The sequence below is a fragment of the Nycticebus coucang genome, chromosome 9 (genome assembly GCF_027406575.1).
Source record: "Nycticebus coucang isolate mNycCou1 chromosome 9, mNycCou1.pri, whole genome shotgun sequence".
Classification (NCBI taxonomy): Eukaryota; Metazoa; Chordata; class Mammalia; order Primates; family Lorisidae; genus Nycticebus; species Nycticebus coucang.
The window spans coordinates 61749950-61763111 of NC_069788.1; the positions used below are offsets into that span (position 1 = coordinate 61749950).

At 43.2% G+C, this 13162-nt stretch overlaps 1 non-coding gene and 1 pseudogene across 2 annotated transcripts; both read left to right on the top strand.

Annotated features, from left to right (window-relative positions):
• The first annotated feature begins 11750 nt into the window (after positions 1–11750).
• LOC128595011 (U6 spliceosomal RNA) lies at positions 11751–11857 on the top strand. The gene has a single exon (XR_008382707.1). It is a non-coding gene; the product is annotated as a U6 spliceosomal RNA (small nuclear RNA).
• A 63-nt stretch (positions 11858–11920) lies between these two features.
• On the top strand, positions 11921–12516 carry LOC128594612 (60S ribosomal protein L17-like; annotated as a pseudogene). Its single transcript, XR_008382608.1, has one exon. The product of XR_008382608.1 is annotated as a 60S ribosomal protein L17-like (transcript).
• The last annotated feature ends 646 nt before the right edge of the window (positions 12517–13162 follow it).

Sequence of the window (13162 nt, forward strand, 5' to 3'; positions counted from 1 at the left end):
TTTTGTGGGGTGGGGGTTGTGGTTTTCTTTTGGCTTTGTAGGTTTCACTGTGGTGTGGTTTCGCTGTTGTTATTTTGCTTGGTTCTGGGCAATGCTGAAGAGGTGGACAGAGCTCTAAAGTGACCCAGTTCACACTTGACTGAGTTTGCAGAAGATGCTGGAATACAGACGACCCTGCTGTTGTGTGTTCATTTGTAAATGTCTCCTACAAATGGAGATGTTGAAAGAATATCTGTGTGCAGATTTTTACAAAAGTTCTTTCTGTACCTGTTCTACAGATGCCGCACAGTTAGTTGGTCTGGGTGTGCAGCTATAAATGTGTTGTGAGAGCCAGAGTGAGAGAATGTGTACAGCCTGCTGTACCTTTTTTCTTTAAGTTCTTAGCATCGGTAAATGAGTAAGATATTGGAAACTTTAATGAAAAGCTGCTGTTCATGGTTTTTGTGTATAGTGAGCTGACTGTAGTATTTTACTATTGTCTGTTTAAAAAAAAGGAAAAACTGTAATTTATATCCCCTCTCAACTTTATTGTATTTAATTGGTACAGATTTCTGTGTGTGTTTTAGAATACAGACTGTCTACTTCAGATTTTAAAACATCAATTGTTTGTCTTTAATAACCTCGCCACTAGTTTTTCAGATCTAATTTACTACATTTGTGTGTGTATACATGCAACCCCCCTGTAGTGTTAAGCAGTAATACCATCAGCTAACATTGAGGTTTACTATGTACTACACACTGTTCCAAAAATTGGATATTTATTGTCTCTTTTAATCCTCACAACAACCCATGCCATAGGCACTACTGTTAGGTCTTTGACAAATGAGAAACTAAGGTAGAGAGGTTAGTGCTGGAGAGGAGGCCAAGCCAGGGGTCAGCCCAGGCTTCCATCAGTCTCTGCTCGCTGCTCTGCCTGGTGGTGTGTCATGGAGGGCGAGGCCTTTAGAAAAGAAGACAGGCACCTTCAGAGGACAGAGTGTGTAGTGAATGTCACAAGCTTTAGACTTGACCAGGGTTCCCAGGGGGGGACCTGGAGCAGGTAGGACATGGTGTGTTGTTCACAGTGCTTAAATTTAGACAGCAAGTAGCAGCACACTGCCATCTGTGAAATAGTAGGTAAGATAGTGTCCTGTGGAAGTTTTTTTTTTTTTTTTGAGATAGAGTCTCACTTCTCACGCTCAGTAGAGTGCCTTGGCATCACAGCTCACAGCAACCTCAAACTCTTGGGCTCAAGCGATTCTCCTGTCTCAGCCTCCTACTACAAAGCCCAGCTGTTCTTTTAGAGATAGGGTCTCACTCTTGCTCAGGCTGGTCTTGAAACTGTGAGCTCAGGCAATCCACCCCACTCAGCTTCCCAGAGTGCTAGGATTACAGGCGTGAGCCACCACCCCTGGCCTAAAAATATTATTATAGAATCTTTTCAGAAAAATATCATTTCACAAAATCTTTTCTGAATTACCAAGAATTAGATCTAGCCTATTTTGGACAGAAGAGTGCCTTTTATAGACTTCTGAGAGAAATTAGAAAAGGGACCAGAAAAAAATCTAAAATTTAATTTGAATTTTATAGAATGGGGTCAGGGAGAGGGAAGCAGCTATTTAATATTTACATAAACAATGATGGCCAGGCAAAGTGGCTTGTGCCTGCCATCCTAGCACTCTGGGAGGCCAAGGCAGGTGGATTGCTTGGAGCTCGGGAGTTCAAGACCAGCCTGAGCAAGAGTGAGACCCTGTCTCTACTGAAAATAGAAAAACTGTAGTCCTAGCTACATGGGAGGCTGAGACAGGTGGATCACTTGAACCCAGGAGTTTGAGGTTGCTGTAAGCTACAGTGATACCATGGCATGCTACAGAGTGAGACTCTGAATACCCCATAAATAAATGAATAAATTAATTAATTTTAAAAACAATGACAACTAGGGAGGCGCCTGTGGCTCAGTGAGTAGGGCGCCGGCCCCATATGCCAAGGGTGGCGGGTTCAAACCCAGCCCCGGCCAAACTGCAACAAAAAAATAGCCGGGCGTTGTGGCGGGCGCCTGTAGTCCCAGCTGCTCGGGAGGCTGAGGCAAGAGAATCGCGTAAGCCCAAGAGTTAGAGGTTGCTGTGAACCGTGTGATGCCATGGCACTCTACCCGAGGGCGGTACAGTGAGACTCTGTCTCTACAAAAAAAAAAAAAAAAAAAAAAAATGACAACTAAAAATATAGTTCAAGAGAAAATGTACAATCATCGTGTCCTTTTTTTTTTTTTTTTTTTTTGTGGTTTTTGGCCGGGGCTGGGTTTGAACCCGCCACCTCCGGCATATGGGACTGGCGCCCTACTCACTGAGCCACAGGCGCCGCCCAATCATCGTGTCCTTTACTAGTGTGAGGCCAATGGTATTCAGGTCACTGACATTATCATTTATCATTAGGACAAAGAGAACAAACTGGTTTTAGGACATATGTTATTGGATTGTTAAAATAGGCATATGTTTAACAGTTAATTTCTACAGCATATTACCAGTGTTGTCAGATTTATTTATGGTGTTTTTAACATATATTTTATCATACCAAAAATAATGCCTTTTTAGGGAGGTGCCTGTGGCTCAAAGAAGTAGGGCACCGGCCCCATGTACCAGAGATGGTAGGTTCAAACCAGGCCCTGGCCAAAAATAATAATAATAATAATAATGCCTTCTGTTTCTTTGCCACCAACTTATGGAAAGAATAACTTTATAAAAATACCTTTGGAGTTATGACTGAAAGTGTGTCTGCCGACACAGAGGGGGTGGCTGTAGTAGTAGTGACCAGCTACAGCATCTTCCTTGTGTCATCTGGGGAAAAGGAAAAAGTTCGCATCTTCCAGCTTCCTAGGGGTCATTTAGGGTTCAGTGAGAGCTACAAAGAATACACTCAAAGGGAAACTGTGGAAGAAGCAGCTGTTCACCTGAAAGACATTCGCTTTGCCTATGAATTCTATTATTGAGAAAGACGATACTTATGTGACTCTGTTAATGAAAGGAGAGGTGACATGACTCAGTACAGAACCAAAGAATGGATGGAGACCCTAAAAAAAATGAAAATCGGGAGTGGGGTTTCTTAGGAAGAACTTCTTCCACAAAACTAGCTTTTCCGGGCCCTAGATTGTTTAAAGAAATAAGTCTGTGATCCACTGAAAGAAGATTTGGGGCTTAGCGCCCATAGCTCAGTGGTTAGGGCGCCGGCCACATACAGTGGAGCTGACAGGTTCGAACCCGACCCGGGCCTGCTGAACAACGAGAACAACAAAACAATAGCCAAGTGTTGTGGCAGCACCTGTAGTCCCAGCTACCTAGAAGGCTGAGGCAAGTGAATCACTTAAGCCCAAGAGTTTGAGGTTGCTATGAGCTGTGATGCCACCACCACACTCTACCGAGGGCAGTATAGTGAGACTCTGTCTCAAAAAAAAAAAAGAAAGAAGATTTGGGCTGTGCACAGTGGCTCACGCCTATGATCCTAGCACTCTAGGAGTCCTACGCAGATGGATTGCTTGAGCTCAGGAGTTTGAGACCACCCTGAGCAAGAGCAAGACCTCATCTCTAAAAATAGCTGAGCATTGCAGCAGGTGCCTATAGTCCCAGCTACCCAGGAGGCTGAGGCAAGAGGCTGTTTTGAGTCCAAGAGTTTGAGGTTGCTGTGAGCTATGGCGCCAGGGCACTCTATCAAGGGTGACAAAGTGAGACTCTGTCTCAAAAAAAAAAAGATTTGAACCATCTGATGGGATACAAAGAAAATTATCTCTAGGTGACCCAGAAGATTCCTTGATTTTAAAAAATAAAATGTCTAGTTAGAGGCTAGGCATGGTAGCTCATACCTGTAATCCTAGCACTCTGGGAGTCAAGGTGGGTGGATTGCTTGAGCTCATGGGTTCAAGACCAGCCTGAGCCAGAGTGAGACCCCCCACACTCTAAAAAAAGAAGCCGGCCCAGCTACTCGGGAGGCTGAGGCAAGAGAATCGCTTAAGCCCAGGAGTTGGAGGTTGCTGTGAGCTGTGTGAGGCCACGGCACTCTACCGAGGGCCATAAAGTGAGACTCTGTCTCTACAAAAAAAAAAAAAAAAGAAGCCGGGAACTATGGCAGGCACCTGTAGTCCCAGCTACTAGGGAGCTGAGGCAAGAGGATCGCTCGAACCCAAGAGTTTGAGGTTGCTGTGAGCTATGATGCCATGGCACTCTACCAAAGGTGACAGAGTGAGACTCTATCTCAAAAAAGTCTAGTTAGAGAAAGAAAAATATCTGCATTTCAGAAGAACTCCATTTAACCTAAAATGTTCCCTGTGATTGCCAATTTATTTGCATTCTCATAAAGTACCCACTTCCCTTTCAGCCAGTACTTGAGAACATTTTTCTGGAATATGTCATCGAATTATATTTCAGACATAATATATGATAAATTGTGATTCTATGGTTAATCTGATTTCCATATTCCTTAACTTTTCTGTATGATTTGTCATTACCAACATGCATGAAGTAGTTTGCAACAGAATTTGCCTCAGTATTTTAGTTCAAATATAGATCCTAATTCAAATGCCATAATTCAAATTTAAACAGTTTGCTTATTGCAGAATTTATTAAGTGCATTGATTTTTCCCTTTGCCTATTTGAGGAAGGTTTTTTTGTGTGTGTGAGTGTAATATATTGGTAATATATTGTTACAGTCTTCGCTGCTGGAGAGAACAGGACAGGCTATTGGGGTGTATCTTCCAGATTTCTGATTGAGAACCTAAATCAAGAGAAGCAAGACAAACCATCTGAGATCTGTATCCTACCATTAACAGATTTGGGATTTCTCACTTAACCATCTCTGCAATCCAGTGTCCTTATATGTAAAATGAGTAGTGATCTGCGTGTCTTCAAGAAGCTTTCAAGGGTAATTCAAGGTCAAAGCTATTTTTATAGTACGAAGACATTGATAATCTTTTTCACACTCATTCTTTCATGAGTATTCGGAGGAGTTTTTCAGAGGCAACCTGATGTATGATCTTGTAACAACAGACTGAATGTAAAAGCATATATGAGAGTCTAGCTTTCTTCCAATAAATCAGACATTAAAGAGATTAGTAAAAACATAAAACAATGCCACTGTTCTCCCTAGGAAAAAAAGCCTTCAGGATTAGATAAGGTCAGGATACTATCTTCTACTAAATTATACTGCTCCAGCCAATAATTATCTCTTAAATTACAACATTTAAGCTTTAAAACAATGTTGGGGGAAAAGATAACTAATTACATGATTAAGCTTTATTTAAAAAGTAAAGCTTTCTGGTCATGTAATTAAAAGTCTTAAAATGTAATTGAGTAAGTGTTCTTGCTCTCTACTTTTCTGGACTAAGAGCTAAAAAGAGAAACATATGCTACTGGTACACAATCATGTAGAGAGAAAGCAAAGCTTTTTGTGTTCAGCCTTGAACTTAATACAACAACATCAATACGGTGATTTTATGTAATGTTAAGCTCACTCCCAAATTAAAAAACAAAAAGGTAATCTGTTATTGATGATATTTTTCTTTCTCTAACTAGACTTTTTTTTTTTTTTTTTTTTTGAGACAGAGTCTCACTTTGTCGCCCTGGGTAGAGTGCTATGCTGTCATAGCTCACAGCAACCTCAAACTCTTGGGCTCAAGCGATTCTCTTGCCTAAGTCTCCCAGGTAGCTGGAACTACACCTACTATTTTCTCACAGAACAACCAACCCAGAACACTTATGTGACCAAGTGAGGGCAAGATCCTTACTCTGAATACCAGCTGGGTGTCCTCCAATTAAATTCCAACACTATCTCCCTGGAGATAGTATCAGATCCCACAGGTTCAGAGCTCAGTCCCACAAGACTGCTCCCCAATTCCACTGCTAATCCCAAGCCCCAGGTTGTTTCATCTGTGCTTGCAACCAACCAGCTCATTCAAGGTTCTCACAACCCTCTCCCTGAGTTCAATTAATTGCTAGAGCAGTTCATAGAATTCAGGAAAACACATTTAACAATTTATTATAAAGAATACTACAAATGATATGGATGAGGCTGGGTGTGGTGGCTCACACCTGTAATCCTAGCGCTCGGGGAGGCCGAGGCAGGTGGATCACTTGAGCTCAGGAGTTTGAGAGCAGCCTGAGCAAGATTGTGAGGCCTCATCTCTACTAAAAATAGAAAAACTTGCTGGGCACACTAGTGCATGTCTGTAGTCTCAGCTGCTCAGGAGGCTGAGTTAGGAGGATCACTTGAGCCCAAGAGTTTGAGGTTGCTTTGAGCTACAATGACCCCCATGGCAGTCTGTCTATGCTGACAGAGTAAGACTCTGTCTCTTAAAAAAAAAAAAAAGAAGAACAAACAATGGATGAAGAGATGCTTAGGGCAGGGCATGTGGGAAGGGGCATGGAGCCTCCCCCATGCCCTCCCTGGGTGCACCACAGTCCAGGCACCTCCGCAAAACACATGTTCAGCTATCTGGACGCTCTTCAGACCCAGTCCTTTAGGAATTTTATGGAGGCGTCATTACGTAGTCATGATTGAGTAAACCATTGGCCATTTGTGATCAACTTAACCTTCAGCCTCTCTCCCCTGAGTTTGGGGAGTGTGTCTGAAAGTCTCAGTACTCTAATCCTGCCTTGGTCTTTCTGATGACCACCCCCCATTCTGAAGCTACCAAGGGGCTCATTGTTGTACAAAAAGATACTTATCACTGTGATGATCCTAAGGACTTTAGCAGTTTTATGGCAGGAAATGGGGATGAAACCAGGTATCTATTTCACAATATCACAGCAATATATAGCAGTTTGTCTCTGGTTTTCTTCTGTCCTAGAAGAAAGGCAGTCAGCTTGCGTGCCAGCAGCTCCTCGCCTAGGAAGACATCCTGGAGGTCACTCCTGCCTCTTGCAGGTGGGGAGAACAGGAAAGTAGAAGACATCAGAGGAAAGGGAGGAGGCGAGATCCAGCCAGTAGTGAGCGTGAACTATGCCCCAGAGCTAACTGGAGTGAAAGCAAAATCCCAGAATCTAAATGTAACCTGTTTATCATTTGTTTCTAATCACCCTAGGGGAGTAAAAAGAGAGCTATAGATTCGAACACAACTTAATGGTTATTGTTTCCTGGACACAGTGTGTCAACTGACATAAAATTCCTCAGTCTCCATCTCTCAGATGTTCGGGACACAAGCCCACTGCTGTATGTTGTTGGTAAAGCGACAGTTGTTTCTCCCCTCTGGTAGGCTCACTGGCTGTCCTTGCGTTCTGAATTCTGTTCTCTCAGAAGATTGTAGCTCCAGAAGACGCTTCTGGTGCCTCAGACACTGACATCTGAGCACAGTTGGCATCAGCCGCTATGTTGGAGCTCATGGGAGGTGCTGTCAGTGGCTGACTGTCCCTGGGAAATCTTGAATCCTTAAAGGATCTTTTTTTTTTTTTTTGGTTTTTGGCCGGGGCTAGGTTTGAACTCGCCACCTCTGGCATATGGGACCAGCGCCCTACTCCTTGAGCCACAGGCGCCGCCCCCTCCTTAAAGGATCTTACTCATGAAGACACTAAGATGCTGATTAATAGAATAATGGACGTTTTACTAGGAAACAGGTAAGTTTTGAAACTAAAGTCTCTGGAGGAATTAAGATCACCTTGGAGAGAGGGAAAAGGCCGTGTTTGGTTTTAGCGTAGTACAAACCAACTTGACCCTTTTACAGTCAAAAAAAATGGGTCTGGGCCACAAACCTCACCTGTGTGTGATTAGTCATCATGCTGAATCAGCGTAATCCTTACCTGGTGTGTGATATATAGGACAGGGGTTCCCCTTGGCCTTATGAAGTTTCACTGAAAAATCAACTGCAAAAGGCAGATTAATTGGAGAAAAGGCATGTAAATTTATTTCACCTGTACACAAGGGAGCCTTCGGACTGAAGATCCAATCCCCAGTGGGGTGCAGAAGCTTATATACAATCTTGAGGTTAGAAACAAAGAATTAGAGGGACTTAGATCCTAGCAAAACAGGTTGTAGGAGAGGGGAAAAGAGGAATTCTGTTGAGGGGCAATAAATGATAACTAGGGTGAATTCAGTGGGCTTGAAGAGAATGCAGTAGTCTGAGGCAAAGTCTTGTTGGGCCTACAGCAGACAATGGTTTGTGACCATTGTCTATCCAGATCTGTTGACAGATAGTCATCTTCCTGCTTGTGATATGGGGTCAGTTAATGAAAACTCAGAAGGGAACAGAGGATTGTTTTTCTTCCTTGCTAGGTCAGTCTTTAGGCAGATAAAGGAACTTCAGAGAACAACTGTATCTGGTGCTTTGGGAGAGGCAGCAGTGGGGAAGGGTGAGGTCAGAGGGGCCTTTGGGCTTCTTGAGAAAAACAAAACAAGAAAATGTCATTTGGGCCTGATGTGGTGGCTAATGCCTATAGTTCTAGCACTTTGGAAGACTAAGCAGGATGATTGCTTGATATCAGGAGTTTTAGACCAGCCTGAGCAAGAGACCCTCCACCCCACCCTATCTCTACAAAATATAGAAAAAATTGGGCGGACATGGTGGCACACACCTGTAGTCCCAGTTACTCAGGAGGCTGAAGCAGGAGGGTCACTTAAAGCCCAGGAGTTGGAAGTGGCAGTGAGCTATGATTGTGCTGCTGTACTCCACCCTGGGTGACAGAGTAAGACCTTGTCTCAAGGGGAAAAAAGGGCACAAATATATCAATATATCTGATGGCTTGACTCAAAACAGGAAATTCAGACACCTTCACTTACTAAGACACACAATGTTAATGGTTAGCTTTAGGAATAAAACTGCCAACAGAAGAGTTTATGAATGTAGGCTTTGTTTTGCTGAAGATATTGACAAAGGTAAGATTATTTTATTATTAAAATGTGATATACATCTAAATGTTTCAAAATAAGCAACAAGACTTCAAGGGTCTTGAAGCTTGTTAAGATGAAATTTTAAATCTAAAACAAGATAACTAGAAAAAGAAACTTAAAAGGATTTATGACACTCACAAATTTGCTCTAAAAGGGAGGATTTAGAAGAGAATAAAGGAAAACAGTTAAACAAAAGATAAAATTAAAAAATAGAGGGTGGCACCTGTGGCTCAAGGAATAGGGCGCCGGCCCCATATACTGGAGGTGGTGGGTTCAAACCCGGCCCTGGCCAAAAACTACAAAAATAAATAAATAAAATAAAAATAAAAAATAGAGTCGGTTCGGCGCCTGTAGCTCAGTGGCTAGGGTGCCAGCCACATACACTGGAGCTGGCAGGTTCAAATCCAGCCAGGACCCACCAAACAACGACAACTACAACCAAAAAATAGCCAGGCCAGCTAGTGCCTGTGGCTCAGTGAGAAGGGTGACATATACCCATATACCGAGGGTGGCATGTTCAAACTCAACCACAGCCACACTGCAACAAAAAAATAGCCAGGTGTGGTGGCGAGTGCCTGTAGTCCCAGCTACTTGGGAGACTGAGGCAAGAGAATCACCTAAGGAGTTGGAGGTTGCTGTGAGCTGTGACACCCCGGCACTCTACCGTGGGCAATAAAGTGAGACTCTGTCTCTAAAAAATAAATAAATAATAAATAGCCAGGCATGGTGGCGAGCGCCTGTAGTCCCAGCTACTTGGGAGGCTGAGGCAAGAGAATCGCTAAACTCAAAAAAAAAAAAAAAATTAAAAAATAGACTACCAAACTGACCAAAACACAGTACAGATACATAGAAAGTATTACTGGTTCATTTTTTCCTATTTAAAAGTAAGCTCCCAGTGGCTTATGTTTGTAATCCCAGTATTTGGTAGGCCGAGGTGAGTGGATTGCCTGAGCTCACAAGTTCGAGACCAGCCTGAGCAAGAGTGACACCCCATCTCTAAAAAGTAGCCAGACATTGTGGCGGGCACCTGTAATTAAATAGCTTGAACCCAAGAGTTTGAGGTTGCTGTGAGCTAAGACACCACGGCACTCTACCAAGATTGACCAAATGAGAGTCTGTCTCAAAAAAAATAAAATTAGGCTCCTTTATGTAAATATTCAACTGAAACTCATCATCAAAGCTCTTTTTCCCCTCTTTGAGTCTGTTCCCTGAAAACTTGCTCCCCAGGGTAGATCTGGAAGGCTCCTTATCCAGCTAGTCAAGGTAAGCACCTGCAATCTGCTATCTCCTAACTACGGTTAAGGAGTATTTTTTTCTCATCTAACTTTTGGGCACAGACTTCTGTCCTGGCTTTATCCACTACTAATGTCAGTAATGGTCTCTCCTCCAGGAAACTTTGTGAAGGACGATTGCCTGGCAAACTCTGTCTGCTCACAGCTTTACCTCCTTTCCTCATACTGGTATTTCTGAGGCTTGACTACTTCTGCCTCTGGCTGCAGCTCCAGGCTGTCTGCCACACAGCCCCTGCCGTGGCACCCCTGGACTGTGCCCATGGACAGTCACAGTGATGCTCAATTTTTGGCTTTCTTCTTGCATCATTCATGGGGTCTTTCAGAACTTGTCCATGCCTCAAGAAGGACCAGCCAAATGCTTTCTGGAGTCTATGTATGTGTTTATTCCTTTCATTCTACCAAAGCAAGGCTGGGAGGATGCCAATACAGAGAGGCAAAGCACCAGCCGGGCTGTCTCAGTGTCTCTCTCAAGCTATCTTAGCCTCAAAAGTGTTGCTAATGTCTTATCCCTCACCACAGGGGGCGCATTGGATCTTCTCTTACGGACCAAGAAGCATCCTCCCTCCAGGCTCAATCCTAGCACTTGGAGAAGCCAACGTGGGAAGATTGCTTGAGCTCAGGATGGAAGACCAGCCTGAGAAAGAGAGAGATCCTATCTCTACCAGAAATAGAAATAGTTAGCGGGGCATGGTGGTATGTGACTACAGTTCAGCTATGCAGGAGGCTGAGGATGGAGCATGGCTTGAGCTCCGAAGTTTGAAGCAGCAGTGAGCTATGATGATGCTACTGCACTCTACCTGTGGCAACACAGACTTTGTCAAATAAATAAATAGGCTTTTAGCTTCCCCCGCCCCCACACAATGGTACTAGCTATGGGTCTGTCATATATGGCTTTTATCATGTTTAGGTAAGTTCCTTCTATACCCAATTTTTTGAGAGTTTTTTTCATGAAGGGATGTTGGATTTCTTTCTTTTTTTTTTTTACCTGGGGCTGGGTTTGAACCCTCCACCTCCAGCATGTGGGGCCAGAACCCTAACCTTAGGGATGTTGCATTTTATCAAATGCTTTCTCAGCGTCAATTGAAATGATCTTATGGTTTTTGTTCTTTGTTCTGTTGAAACGATGTGTCACATAGATTTGTGTATGCTGGACCACCCTTATATTCTTGGGATGAAACCAACTTGATTGTGATGAATAATCTTTTTAACGTGTTGTCGAATTCAATTTGCTAGTATTTTGTTGAGGGTTCTTGCATCTCCCTTCATTAGAGTTTTAGCCTATAGTTTTCTTTTTGTTGTTGTGTCTTTATCTGGTTTAATAGAAGCCTTGTAGACTGAGTTTGACAATATATAAACATCCTTTTAAGTGAATATCTGAGTTCCATTAGGAGGAAGGGGGAAAGATGCATAAGATTAAAGCTGTAAATGTTTTGGAAGAATGGAAGGATAAGAACCTATTCTTATCCCAATACGTATGAACTTAGGCTTTAATGCCCAGTGAATACAACTAAAAAGGCATTGGTCCATTTGAGGGAGAAAGCTGGAGTTGACATTCCTGCATAAAAGTGGGATGCTTGAAAGGTTACATCCTAAAAAAATAAATCATGGACTGGCATGCTCGCTTCAGCAGCATATATACTAAAATTAGAATGATACAGAGAAGATTAGCATGGCCCCTGCACAAGGATGACACACAAATTTGTGAAGCGTTCCATATTTTTCTGGAACATATTCTTCTTAGCAAAGTATCTCAAGAATGGAAGAAACTCTTCCCCTAAGCGGCCTGAGGTGATCGTGAAAATGGTTCACTATTCACTTGACCCAGAAAACCCCACAAAGTCATGCAAGTCAAGAGGCTCAAATCTTCATGTTCATTTTAAGAACACACGTGAAACTGCCCAGGCCATCAAGGGTATGCATATACGAAAAGCCACCAAGTATCTGAAGGATGTCACCTTAAACAGTGTGTACCATTCCGACGTTACAAAGGTGGAGTTGGTAGGTGCGCCCAGGCCAAACAGTGGGGCTGGACACAGGGTCGGTGGCCCAAAAAGAGTGCTGAATTTTTGCTGCATATGCTTAAAAATGCAGAGAGTAATGCTGAACTTAAGGGTTTAGATGTAGATTCTCTGGTCATTGAGCATATCCAAGTGAACAAAGCACCCAAGGTGCGTCGCCGAACTTACAGAGCTCATGGTCGCATTAACCCATACATGAGCTCCCCCTGCCACATTGAGATGATCCTTACTGAAAAGGAACAGATTGTTCCCAAACCAGAAGAAGAGGTAGCACAGAAGAAAAAGATATCCCAGAAGAAACTGAAGAAACAAAAACTTATGGCACGGGAATAGATGCAACATAAAATCAATGCAAATAACAGTAAAAAAAAAAAAAAAAGAATGGAAGAAGGGCGGCACCTGTGGCTCAGTCGGTAAGGCCCTGGCCCCATATACCGAGGGTGGTGGGTTCAAACCCGGCCCCGGCCAAACTGCAACCAAAAAATAGCCGGGCGTTGTGGCGGGTGCCTGTAGTCCCAGCTGCTCGGGAGGCTGAGGCAAGAGAATCGCTTAAGCCCAGGAGTTGGAGGTTGCTGTGAGCTGTGTGAGGCCACGGCACTCTACCGAGGGCCATAAAGTGAGACTCTGTCTCTACAAAAAAAAAAAAAAAGAATGGAAGAAAAAGTATCCAATGTACTCAGCCCTACTATGAAACTAATTTGTAGCTTTCATATGAAAGCTATAACCCAATTATAGCCCAAGAATATGGGGAAAGAGGAAAGGGAGGGGGAGGGGGGAGGATAGGTGGAGAGAGGGTAATTGCTGGGACCACACCTATGGTGCATCTTACAAGGATACATGTGAAACTTACTAAATATAGAATATAAATGTCTTAACACAATAACTAAGAAAATGCCATGAAGGCTATATTAACCAGTTTGATGAAAATATTTCAAATTGGGCCGCGCCTGTGGCTCAGTGAGTAGGGCGCCGGCCCCATATACCGAGGGTTGTGGGTTCAAACCCAGC